General features: G+C 43.9%; 1 long non-coding RNA gene across 2 annotated transcripts in view; it reads left to right on the forward strand.

Annotated features, from left to right (window-relative positions):
• Positions 1-11,023, forward strand: part of LOC118144784 (uncharacterized) — a 137,269-nt gene that overhangs the window by 67,040 nt on the left and 59,206 nt on the right. The gene's annotated exons all lie outside the window — the stretch shown is intronic.

Raw genomic sequence — 11,023 nt, forward strand, 5'->3', positions numbered from 1 at the left:
TATCATAGCATGGCACATGGAAGAGAAGAGTTTGGCTTTAGCATTTTGCTGTGAGTGTCCTGTTTATTTCATGGTCATGGGCCTTTAGTACCAAATTTACTTGAAAACCTTGTGAAATTATTTATGCAGAAAGAAAGAATGAGGAATCTTGGGTAATGGGAAAGCCACCAGCCAGTTTTGCAAAGACTCCAACATGGATGGTTTATAACTAATTGGAAAAACATGTCTCATCTCAGTTGATTTAATTTTTTTTGCAGTGCTGGGGGCCTTAAGTGTTCCCAGAAGGTTTAAGGAGCATAATCACCTCCCAAGGTGTTCAGCACAGTGACAAAGAAGGACAAAGGGCTCTGCCTGAGTCTGAGGGTTCTTCAGTCATGGCCAGCTCTGTCTAGGGGAGCAAAGACCCTGTCTGTCCTCAGCCTTCTGGCTATGGCAGGGGCATGGGGTTGGGAGAGCAGAGTGTGGGCACTTGTTCTGGCTGGAAACAGCCTTCAAAACAAGGTTCCAGAGGCAGAGTTTGAGACCCAGACAGGAAAAGGGGATGGCCAGTGTTGATGCTGTCAGAGCTGAGGGTCCCGAACTGTCTGATTATAAGCACAGTGTTGGGTCCTTATGTATTTTACAAGGTTATTTTCAGAGACATGGAAGTCAGTGGACCCACTTTCTCTTCCTTATTGGAGTTCTCTGAAAAAGAGTGTTCCCAGGGACAGATATTCTAATGGGGCCACGGCCCCACCAGTGTCCTTAAGAGGGAAAGCTCTGTCAGCAGAGGAAAGCTCAGCCCTGGCTGATCACACAGGCTACACTAGGGTGGGATCTGCAGGCACCAACAGTCTGCCCTAAGGCTCCAAAGTCAGAGGCCCGGTTGCTCCTGGTCCTGGCTTTGCTAGCTAGTGTCTCAGTCCTGGCTCTTGGGGGGCTGATGTGATGTGTGTGAGTTGGAGCAAATGGTATTGCTCCTACCCCCACCAGGGTGGTGTCAGGATGAAATTCAACATGGGAAGTGCCCTCCCCCTACCCCATGGACCAAGAGGTGATGCTATTAGAGTTATATGTGTTTCCCCTTACTGTTTCCATTTGCTTCCTGAAACCCTGCAAGAGGCTCTGTGGGAAAGGAAGGGTCTTTCAGATGCCTGAGTGCAGCTGGGAATGGCTGTTCTCGGTTAACCAGGCTGATTGGAGCCCAGAGTGTCGGCTAGGTCGTGGGTTTGAGCCTCCAGAGCCACTGAGGCACAGCTGGCCCGCTGCCAAGTGCTGCCAGCCATCCTTCAAATGTCACCATTGCTCATGCCTGGGAGATGTTCCAGCATTGACCAAAAGTGTTGCTGGGTCTTGTCCTACTCAGAACAGGCCACTGTAGAGTGATCTATTGCCATACTCAAGGACAGATCTGGGTCCTGTGCCTCCCAGGACTCTGAACACAGAATGCCCCTGGCAGGACCCCAGCTCATTGGCACAGGCCCTCTAGTTAGTATTATGCACTTATGTAAAATGCACTCCCTTTTGAAGAGGGGGATACCCAGTGATTAAAAGAGTTGAGGGCAGGTCACCAGGCTGTTTCAGGCTCCCTTAGGAAATGACTCTGAGAGGGTTACTATACAGCAATGGAAAGGTCTCCCTGTTGGAGGGGCTCTGTGCCTGGCCAGCCCCTTACTTTAAATTCTAGCCTACTCCAGCCACCCAAGAATCTTCATTAAGTGGCTCTGAAGTAGGAACTGCTACTTAATTTGCAAAGATGAGCACAGAATGAAAATCAGTAATTTCCAGAAATTAATATTCAAGTGATCTGGGTGCAGTGGCTCACACCTGTAATCCCGGCACCTTGGGAGGCCAAGGCAGGCAGACCACAAGGTCAGGAGTTCGAGACCAGCCTAACATGGTGAAACTCAGTCTCTACTAAACATACAAAACTTAGCTGGTCGTGGTTGTGGGCACCTATAATCCCAGATACTCAGGAGGCTGAGGCAGGAAAATTGCTTGAACCTGGGAGGTAGAGTTTGCAGTGAGCCAAGATCACACCATTGCACTCCAGCCTGGGTGACAGTGCAAGACTCTGTCTCAAAAAAAAAAAAAAAGAAAAAGAAAAAAAAAGATTCAAGCAGCAGAGCATTCAGGCAGGTTTTAGGGACTCTTCTGAGCACAGGGCCCTGGCTGCATACTTTGTGCACTGACTGGCCCAGGTCTGGAGAGAGTGCAAGGCAGGCAGCTGGCCTGCACCATGTGGGTGAACTGAGTCAACCTGCCCTTTGCGGGGGTTGATGGGATCTTTTCTAGGCTGTTGGCCTGGGCAGGGATGATGACATTATTGGGGCTTTCCCTGGTCTAGGCTGAATATGATACACTGGGACAAGCTGAACAGAGGGGGTTTGGCACAGGGTGCTCCAGGGAGCATCATCTCTGTACAAAGGGAAGTCCCTGAGCTTGAACACATGACTTAATCATCTGTCACAAGGTTCAGAGCAAAACCCAAAGGCCAGGCAATGGTGCATTGAAACTGTCACCACCCAAGTTAGCATTTTTCAGTATCATGAAAAAATGCTTTGTAGATACGAGGTCTCACTGTGTTGGCCAGGATGGTCTCGAACTCTTGGTCTCAAGTGATCCTCCTGTCTTGGCCTCCCAAGGTGTTGAGATACACTCATGAGCCACTGCCCCTGGCCTCCAACGCAGTTTTAACATTTTTGATATATCTGTGATTTTTGGATTATACCTGTTTTGTTACTTCCATTAGAGAAAATTGACCTGGCCAGGCAAGGTGGCTCATGCCTGTAATCCCAGCATCTTGGGAGGTTGAGGTGGGCAGATCACATGCCGTTTCTCCTGTGAGAGCTTAAGACCAATTTGGACAACATGGCAAAACCCCGCCTGTACTAAAAACACAAAAATTAGCCAGGCATGGTGATGGGTGTCTGTAATTCCAGCTACTCAAGAGGCTGAAGCAGGAGAATCTCTTGAACCCATGAGATGGAGATTGCAGTGAGCTGAGATTGTGGCACTGCACTTCTGCCTGGGCCACAGAACCTCAAGAGCAGATTTTTGTCACTGCCGGGTGACCTTACTAATCACTAACCATGGGCGTACAAGGACAAACGAATGAGGGCAAAAGAATTTAAGCCTTGTGTTCTTTGCCTTTGACCTTCAGCCCCATGCATTCCTGCAAATGCTTTGCCCACGGCAAACTTTTGAAGACCTTAACTTTTCTGTTTTAAGTGAGATTTTCACGTGAATTTATGTTTTCTGAAAAGGCAATCCCTTTACTGGAGAGCAATTGGTATTTGAAGAGAATGAGATCAGGTTGCTAAGGACACCCTTGTTTGCAATTTTTGGTTTATATAAATTATAGGTGAATAAGAGAAATAAGTTTATCCTTTCTTCCAGATGGTAAACTGGAAGGGAAGCATGTTAGGGGGTAAAGTGAGTCATGGGTCATGGGAGGCTTTGATGAAACAGGGCTCTGGGACCCCTCTCTTTCTAGACTTCGGACCTCTAATTTAGCTACAAGGCCCCAAATGAAAAGACAAACAAAGGCTTCTAATCTGGTTGGGTGGGAACAGATAAAAGTTTCTCTTGGCCTGGCATGGTCACCTGTAATCCAAGCACTTTGGAGGCCAAGGCAGGCGGATCACCTGAGGTCGGGAGTTCAAGAGCAGCCTGACCAACATGGAGAAACCCCATCTTTAAGGAAAAAAAAAAAAAAAAAAAGTTTCTCCTGGTGGATGGATAGGGGAGGGAAGGAGGAAGTGTGCAGAAACTGAAAGATGACATTTTTTGGGGAGAGAGGAAGAAATCTCTTGTTTAATTACAAAACAAAAATGTCATTTGCAGTGCCTTCCTTCTCCTACCAGTCATTTAACAAATTGACATGTAATTCACATACCGCAAAATGCAGCAATTTAAAGTGTACCGTTCTCTGGTATTTGTTTGTTGGTTTGTTTCTGAGACAACATCTTGCTCTGTCACCCAGGATGGAGTATATGGCATAATCTTTGTTCACTGCACCCTGCGCCTCCCAGATTCAAGCCATTCTCCCACGGCAGGCTCTCTAGTAGCTGGGGTTAAAGGCACCAACCATTGTGCCTGGCTAATTTTTGTATTTTTGTAGATACAGGGTTTCACCATGTTGGCCAGGCTGGTCTTGAACTCCTGACCTCCGGTGATCTGCCCACCTTGGCCTCCCAAAGTGCTGGGATTGCAGGCCTGAGCCACTGCACTAACCTCATATTTTTAGTTTTTAAGTTTTTCATAAGAGAAATAGGAATCCCACATATTACTTATCTAGTTATCTAATGTTAATAGAGCTTTCTTATAACTTATGTTTACATAGATATCTTTTTTCATCCTGTTGTTTTCCTCTTAGCTGTGTTTTTGTATTTAAAGGGTGCCTCTTCTACACATTAGACAGGTGGGCCATGTTTCTGTTTGTTTCTTAAAATTCAGTCTCACTATCTCACTTTCTCAGAGTGTTTATTCACTTACAGTTCAATGGAATTTCTAACATGCCATTTGTGTTCTGTTCTTTTTTTAGACAGTCTTGCTCTGTCGCCCAGGCTGGAGCGCAGTGGGGTGATCTCAGCTCACTGCAATCGCCACCTCCCAGATTCAAGTGATTCTCCTGCCTCGGCTGCCCAAGTAGCTGGGATTACAGTTGTGTGCCACTGTGCCTGGCTAATTTTTTTTTGTATTTTTAGTAGTGAGCCAGCATGCCTGGCTTATTTCTTTTCTGTTTTTTGTTCTTCCTTTCCTGCCTTCTTTTGGATGAATGGAGTGATTCTTCACATAGCCTTTCATCTCTAGTCACTTTTTGGTTGTATCTTTTTGCTCTGTTTTTAGCTATGTGTGCTTTCTTTAGCAATTGTTCTAGGGATTATAACACACACCTGACTTTTCACAGTCCACCTGCAGTGCTTATGACACCACTTGGGCAATAAGGCAGTGAAAAGGAATGAAGCACAGACATGGGCCCCATGTGGGTGAGCCTGACACTTTATGCCAAGTCCAAGCAGCCAGTCACCAAGGTCCACATAGGGTATCGTCCCATCTATATGAAATGCCTAGATGGGAAAATCCAGAGAGACAGGGAGCAGATTATTGGTTACCTAGTGCTAGGGGTGGAAGGAAGAATTGGGAGGGGTGATGCCTAAGGATAACAGGGTTCCTTGTTGGGGAAATGAAAATGTTCTAAAATCGATTGTGGTGATGGATGCACCATTCTGTGAGTATAAAAAGAGCCACTGATGTAGACACTTTATTTTTTATTTAGTTATTTGTTTGGAGACAGTCTCACTCAGTTGCCCAAGGTGGAGTGCAGTGGCATGATCTTGACTCACTGCAACTTATACCTCCTGGGTTCAAGGGATTCTTTTGCCTCGGCCACCTGAGTAGCTGGGATTACAGGCATGTGCCACCACACCTAATTTTTTTTTATTTTTTGAGGCAGAGTCTGGCTCTGTCACTGAGGCTGGAGTTCAGTGCCATGATCTCAGCTCACTGCAACTTCCACCTTCCAGTTTCAGGTGATTCTCCTGCCTCACCCTCCTCTGTAGCTGGGATTACAGGCACCCGCACCATATTGGGCTACTTTTTTGTATTTTTAGAAGAGACGGAGTTTCACCATGTTGGCCAAGTTTGGTCTTGAACTCCTGACTTCAGATGATCTACTCACCTTGGCCTCCCAAAATGCTGAGATTACAGGCCTGAGCCACTGCATCCAACTCCATAAGGTAAATTTATATTTACCTTTTAAGAATCTGCCAAACTGTCCTTTGGAGTGGCCATGCTGTCTCATGTTCCCCCAGCATGTGTGAAGCCTCCACTTGCACACCCCCCCACTTGATATTGATAGTGACATCTGTTTGTTGTTTGAGATGGAGCTCACTCTGTCACTCAGGCTGGAGTGCAGTGGTGCAATCTTGGCTCACTGCAATCTCTTCCTGCCAGATGAAGCAATTCTCCTATCTCAGCCACTTGAGTACCTGGAACGCCAGATGCAGGTCACCATGCCTGGCTAATTTTTTTTGTATTTTTGGTAGAGGCAGGGTTTCACTATGCTGCTCAGGTTGGTCTCGAACTTCTGACCTTGTGATCTGCCCACGTTGGCCTCCCAAAGTGCTGGCATTACAGGTGTGAGCCACCACACCTGACCATGGCATCTTTTTAATGCTGAACCTTTCTTGACAATGTGTGCTGCATGGATTTCTTTGCATTCAAAGTGTTGCATTGGAATATTTCTTCATGTGGATTGTGTGTGCATATTTTTGCATATTTATTTCGAGAGTTTTGTTTTTTGGGGGTGTGCTGTTGCAGATGGGATGTTTTCTTCTCTTTTCTAACTGCTCGTTTGTACATAGGAAGACTGTCAGAGGCCAGGCGTGGTGGCTCAGGTCTGTAATCCTAGCCCTTTGGGAGACTGAGGCAGAAGGATTACTTGAGCCAAGGAGTTTGGGACTAGCCTGGGCAGCATAGTCAGACCCCAACTCTTTTTTTTTTTTTTTTGAGACAGGGTCTTGCTCTGTCGCCCAGGCTGTAGTACAGTAGCGCAGTTCCAGCTCACTGCAACCTCCACATCCCAGGTTCAAGCAATTCTCATGCTTCAGCCTCCCGAGTACCTGGTATAACAGGAGTGTTTCACCACACCCGGCTAATTTTTGCATCATTAGTAGAGTCAGCGTTTTGCCATGTTGGCCAGGCTGGTGTGGAACTCCTGGCCTCAAGCAATCTGCCTGCCTTGGTCTCCCAAAGTGCTGGGATTACAGGCATGACATGTGCCCTGCCCCATCTCTCTATAGTTTAAAAATTAAGAAAAAGGAAGGCTGTTTAGTATGTTCCTTTGTACCTAACTTCTTAGCAGAATCTGCCTGCCTCAGTTTTCAGAGTAAATAGAACGATTTCACCTTCTGCCTTTTTCTTTAATGTCTCACTTTGCTCCTTGCCTAGCATTGGCTAGGGCCTTCGAAGTAATAGTGGTAACAGAGCGCATTCTTTTGTTCCAAAGGTTGATGGAAGCTTCTATTGCTTCCATCTTTTACATATGATGCTGGGGTTTTGTTTGGCGGGTGTGTGTCTGGGTGTAATTTCCTTTATTGTATGTAATTTAAGGAAGTATCCCTTTTTCTAATTTGATAGGTTTCTTTTATAAATTTTGTAGTAAATCTTGTCAAATGCCTTTTCAACATCTATGACGATTATGATTTTCAACATAAAAATAAATGAAATGAAAAGTTCTAATTTTGAGCCATCCTTTTCACACTGTACAAGTCTCACTTGGTTTGGGTAAGTTTTTCTTTTAAGCGCAAATGGGGTTTATTTTGATAATATTTTGTTTTGCATTTTCATACATTGATTTTTACATAAATGTTTTGTCTTGTTTTACAAATAGGGCCTTGCTCTGATGCCCAGGCTGGAGTGCAGTGATGTGATCACAGTTTATTGTAATTTTAAACTCCTGGGCTCAAGTGATCCTCCCACCTCAGCCTCCTGGGTAGCTGACACTACAGGCACGTGCCACCATGCCCGGCTAATTTTTAAATTTTTTGTAGAGACCGAGCCTTGCTGTGTTGTCTAGGCTGCAGTTCAGTGTACATTGTCGATGTGAATATTTGTTGGTCTTTCAGCTGGAATCATTCCCTCTCCCATCTGTTTGTCTTTAAATGCTGGGCATGCACACACAGTCCACCCGCACCCCCAACTGGAAAATATTAATGTTGTCCGACCTGCCTCGAGAAGGGAGAACTGTTTTACCCTCTTTGTATCTCTGCTGGTGTCAAGTCCACTGCTGTGTTTTTGGTAAATACCTGACCCAAAGAGTGTGGGAGGCAGGAAGGGAAGGCTTCTGCATTTCCCTTGTGGACCCGACATCACGGATCCATTAAGCATATTGGGAAACCGGCAGGTCAGGGGGCTGTGTACTCTAGTTGCCTCTGACTCAATTGCTCAGGGCCCCCTGCGTGCCAGTGACGTGCTTTTCTTTTTTATTGAATTTTAGGTTTTGGGGTACATGTGAAGAACATGCAAGATTGTCACATAGGTACACATGTGGCAGTGTGATTTGCTGCCTTCCTCCCCTTCACCTTTATCTGGCATTTCTCACCATGCTATCTCTTCCCCAACTCCCCACTCCCCACTGTCTCTCCCCTATTTCCCCCCAACAGACCCCAGTGTGTAGGGCTCCCCTTCCTGTGTCCATGTGTTCTCATTGTTCAACACCCACCTGTAAGTGAGATAATGCGGTGTTTGATTTTCTGTCCTTGTGTCAGTTTGTGGAGAATGATGGTTTCTAGGTTCATCCATGTCCCTACAAAGGACACAAACTCATCGTTTTTGATGGCTGCATAGTATTCCATGGTGTATATGTGCCACATTTTCCCTGTCCAGTCTGTCATCGATGGGCATTTGGGTTGTTCCAGGTCTTTGCTATTGTAAACTGTGCTGCAATAAACATTTGTAGAATGATTTATAACCCTTTGGATATATATCCAGTAATGAAATTGCTGGGTCAAATGGAATTTCTATTTCTAGATCCTTGAGGAATCACAACACTGTCTTCCACAATGGTTGAACTAATTTACACTCCTACCAACAGTGTAAAAGTGTTCCTATTTCTCCACATCCCCTCCAGCATCTGTTGTCTCCAGATTTTTTAATGGTCATTCTAACTGGCGTGAGATGGTATCTCAGTATATTTTTGATTTGCATTTTTCTAATGACCAGTGATGAGCATTTTTTCATGTTTGTTTTCCTCATTCAATACTATATTGAATAGGAGTGGTGAGAGAGGGCATCCTTACCTAGTGGCATATTTCAAGGGAATGCTTCCAGTTTTTGCCCACTCAGTATGATATTGGCTGTGGGTTTGTCATAAATAGCTTTTATTATTTTGAGATACGTCCCATCAATACCTTGTTTATTGAAGGTTTTTCGCCTAAAGGCTGTTGAATTTTGACAAAGGCCTTCTCTGCATCAGTTGAGATAATCATGTGGTTTTTGCATTTGTTTCTGTTTATGTGGTGAATTATGTTTATAGACTTGCGTACGTTGAACCAGCCTCGCATCCCTGGGATGAAGCCTACTTGATCATAATGGATAAGCTTTTTGATGAGCTCTTGCAATCGGCTTGCCAGTATTTTATTGAAGATTTTTGCATCTATGTTCATCATGGATATTGGCCTGAAGTTTTCTTTTCTTGCTGAGTCTCTGCCAGGTTTTAGTATCAGGACAATGTGGGTCTCATAAAATGATTTGGGAAGGACTCCCTCTTTTTGGATTGTTTGGAATAGTTTCAGAAGGAGTGGTACCAGCTCCTTTTTGTATGTCTGGTAGAATTCAGCTGTGAACCCATCCAGACCTGGGCTTTTTTTGGTTGGTAGGCTATTGATGGCTGCCTCAACTTGAGCCCTTGTTATTGGTCTATTCAGGGTTTTGACTTCTTTCTGGTTTAGGCTTGGGAGGATGCAAGTGACCAGGAATTTATCCATTTCTTCCAGGTTTACTAGTTTATGTGCATAGAGTTGTTTGTAATAATCTGACTATGGTTTGTATTTCTGTGAAATCTGTGGTGATATTCCCTTTATCATTTTATATTGCATCTATTTGATTCTTCTCTCTTTTCTTTTTTATTATTCTGGCTAGTGGTCTATTTTGTTGATCTTTTCAAAAAACCAGCTCCTGGATTTATTGATTTTTTTTTTGAAGGGTTTTTTGTGTCTTTATCTCCTTCAGTTCTGCTCTGATCTTAGTTATTTCTTGTCTTCTGCTAGGTTTTGAGTTTTTTTGATCTTGCTCCTCTAGCTCTTTCAATTCTGACGATAAGGTGTTGATTTTAGATCTCTCCTTGCTTGTCATGTGGGCATTTATTGCTATATATTTTCCTCTAGACACTGCTTTAAATGTGTCTCAGAGATTCTGGTATGTTGTGTCTTCGTTCTCATTGGTTTCGAAGAACATCTTTATTTTTACCTTCATTTCATTGTTTATCCAGCCAACATTCAAGAGCCAGATGTTCAGTTTCCAGGAAGCTGTGCGGTTCTGAGTCAGTTTCTAAATTCTGAGTTCTAACGATTGCACTGTGGTCTGAGAGACTGTTATGATTTTCATTATTTTGCATTTTGTGAGGAGTGTTTTACTTTCAATTATGTGGTCAGTTTTAGAGTAGGTGTGATGTGGTGTCAAGGAGAATGTATATTCTGTGGATTTGGGGTGGAGAGTTCTGTAAGTGTCTATTAGGTTTGCTTGGTCCAGGTCTGAGTTCAAGTCCTGGTTATCCTTGTTAATTTTCTCTATGGTTGATCTGTCTAATATTGACAGTGGAATGTTAACGTCTCCCACTCTTACTGTGCGGGAGAGTATATCTCTTTGTAAGTCATTCAGAACTTGCCTCACGTATCTGGGTGCTCCTGTATTGGGTGCATATATATTTAGGATCATTAGCTCTTCTTGTTGCTTTGATTCTTTTGCCATTATGTAATGTTTTGATATTTGTTGGTTTAAAGTCTATTTAATTAGAGACTAGAATTGCAATTCCTGCTTTTTTTTGCTCTCCATTTGCTTGGTAAATCTTCCTCCATCCCTTTGATTTTGAACCTTTGTGTATCCTTGCATGTGAGATGGGTTTTCTGGATACAGCATACCGATGGGTTTTGTCTTTTTATTCAGTTTGGCAGTACGTGTCTTTTGATTGGGGCATTTAGCCCATTTACATTTAGGAATAATATTGTTATGTATGAATTTGATACTGCCATTTTGATGCTAGCTGGCTGTTTTGCCTGTTAGTTGATGCAGATTCTTCATTTTGTTGATGCTCTTTACCATTTAATATGTTTTTGGATTGGTTGGTACTGGTTGTTCCTTTCTATTTAGTGCCTCTTTCAGGAGGTCTTGTAAAGCAGGCCTGGTGGTGACAAAATCTCATAGTACTTGATTTTTCACAAAGGATTTTATTTTTCCTTCACTTATGAAGCTTCGTTTGGCTGGAAGTGATATGCTTTTCTTTGTGAGTTGTCTCTTCACTCATATTCCTAGGCTGAGTTCC

This window comes from Callithrix jacchus, chromosome 8, assembly GCF_049354715.1.
Source record: "Callithrix jacchus isolate 240 chromosome 8, calJac240_pri, whole genome shotgun sequence".
Lineage (NCBI taxonomy): Eukaryota > Metazoa > Chordata > Mammalia > Primates > Cebidae > Callithrix > Callithrix jacchus.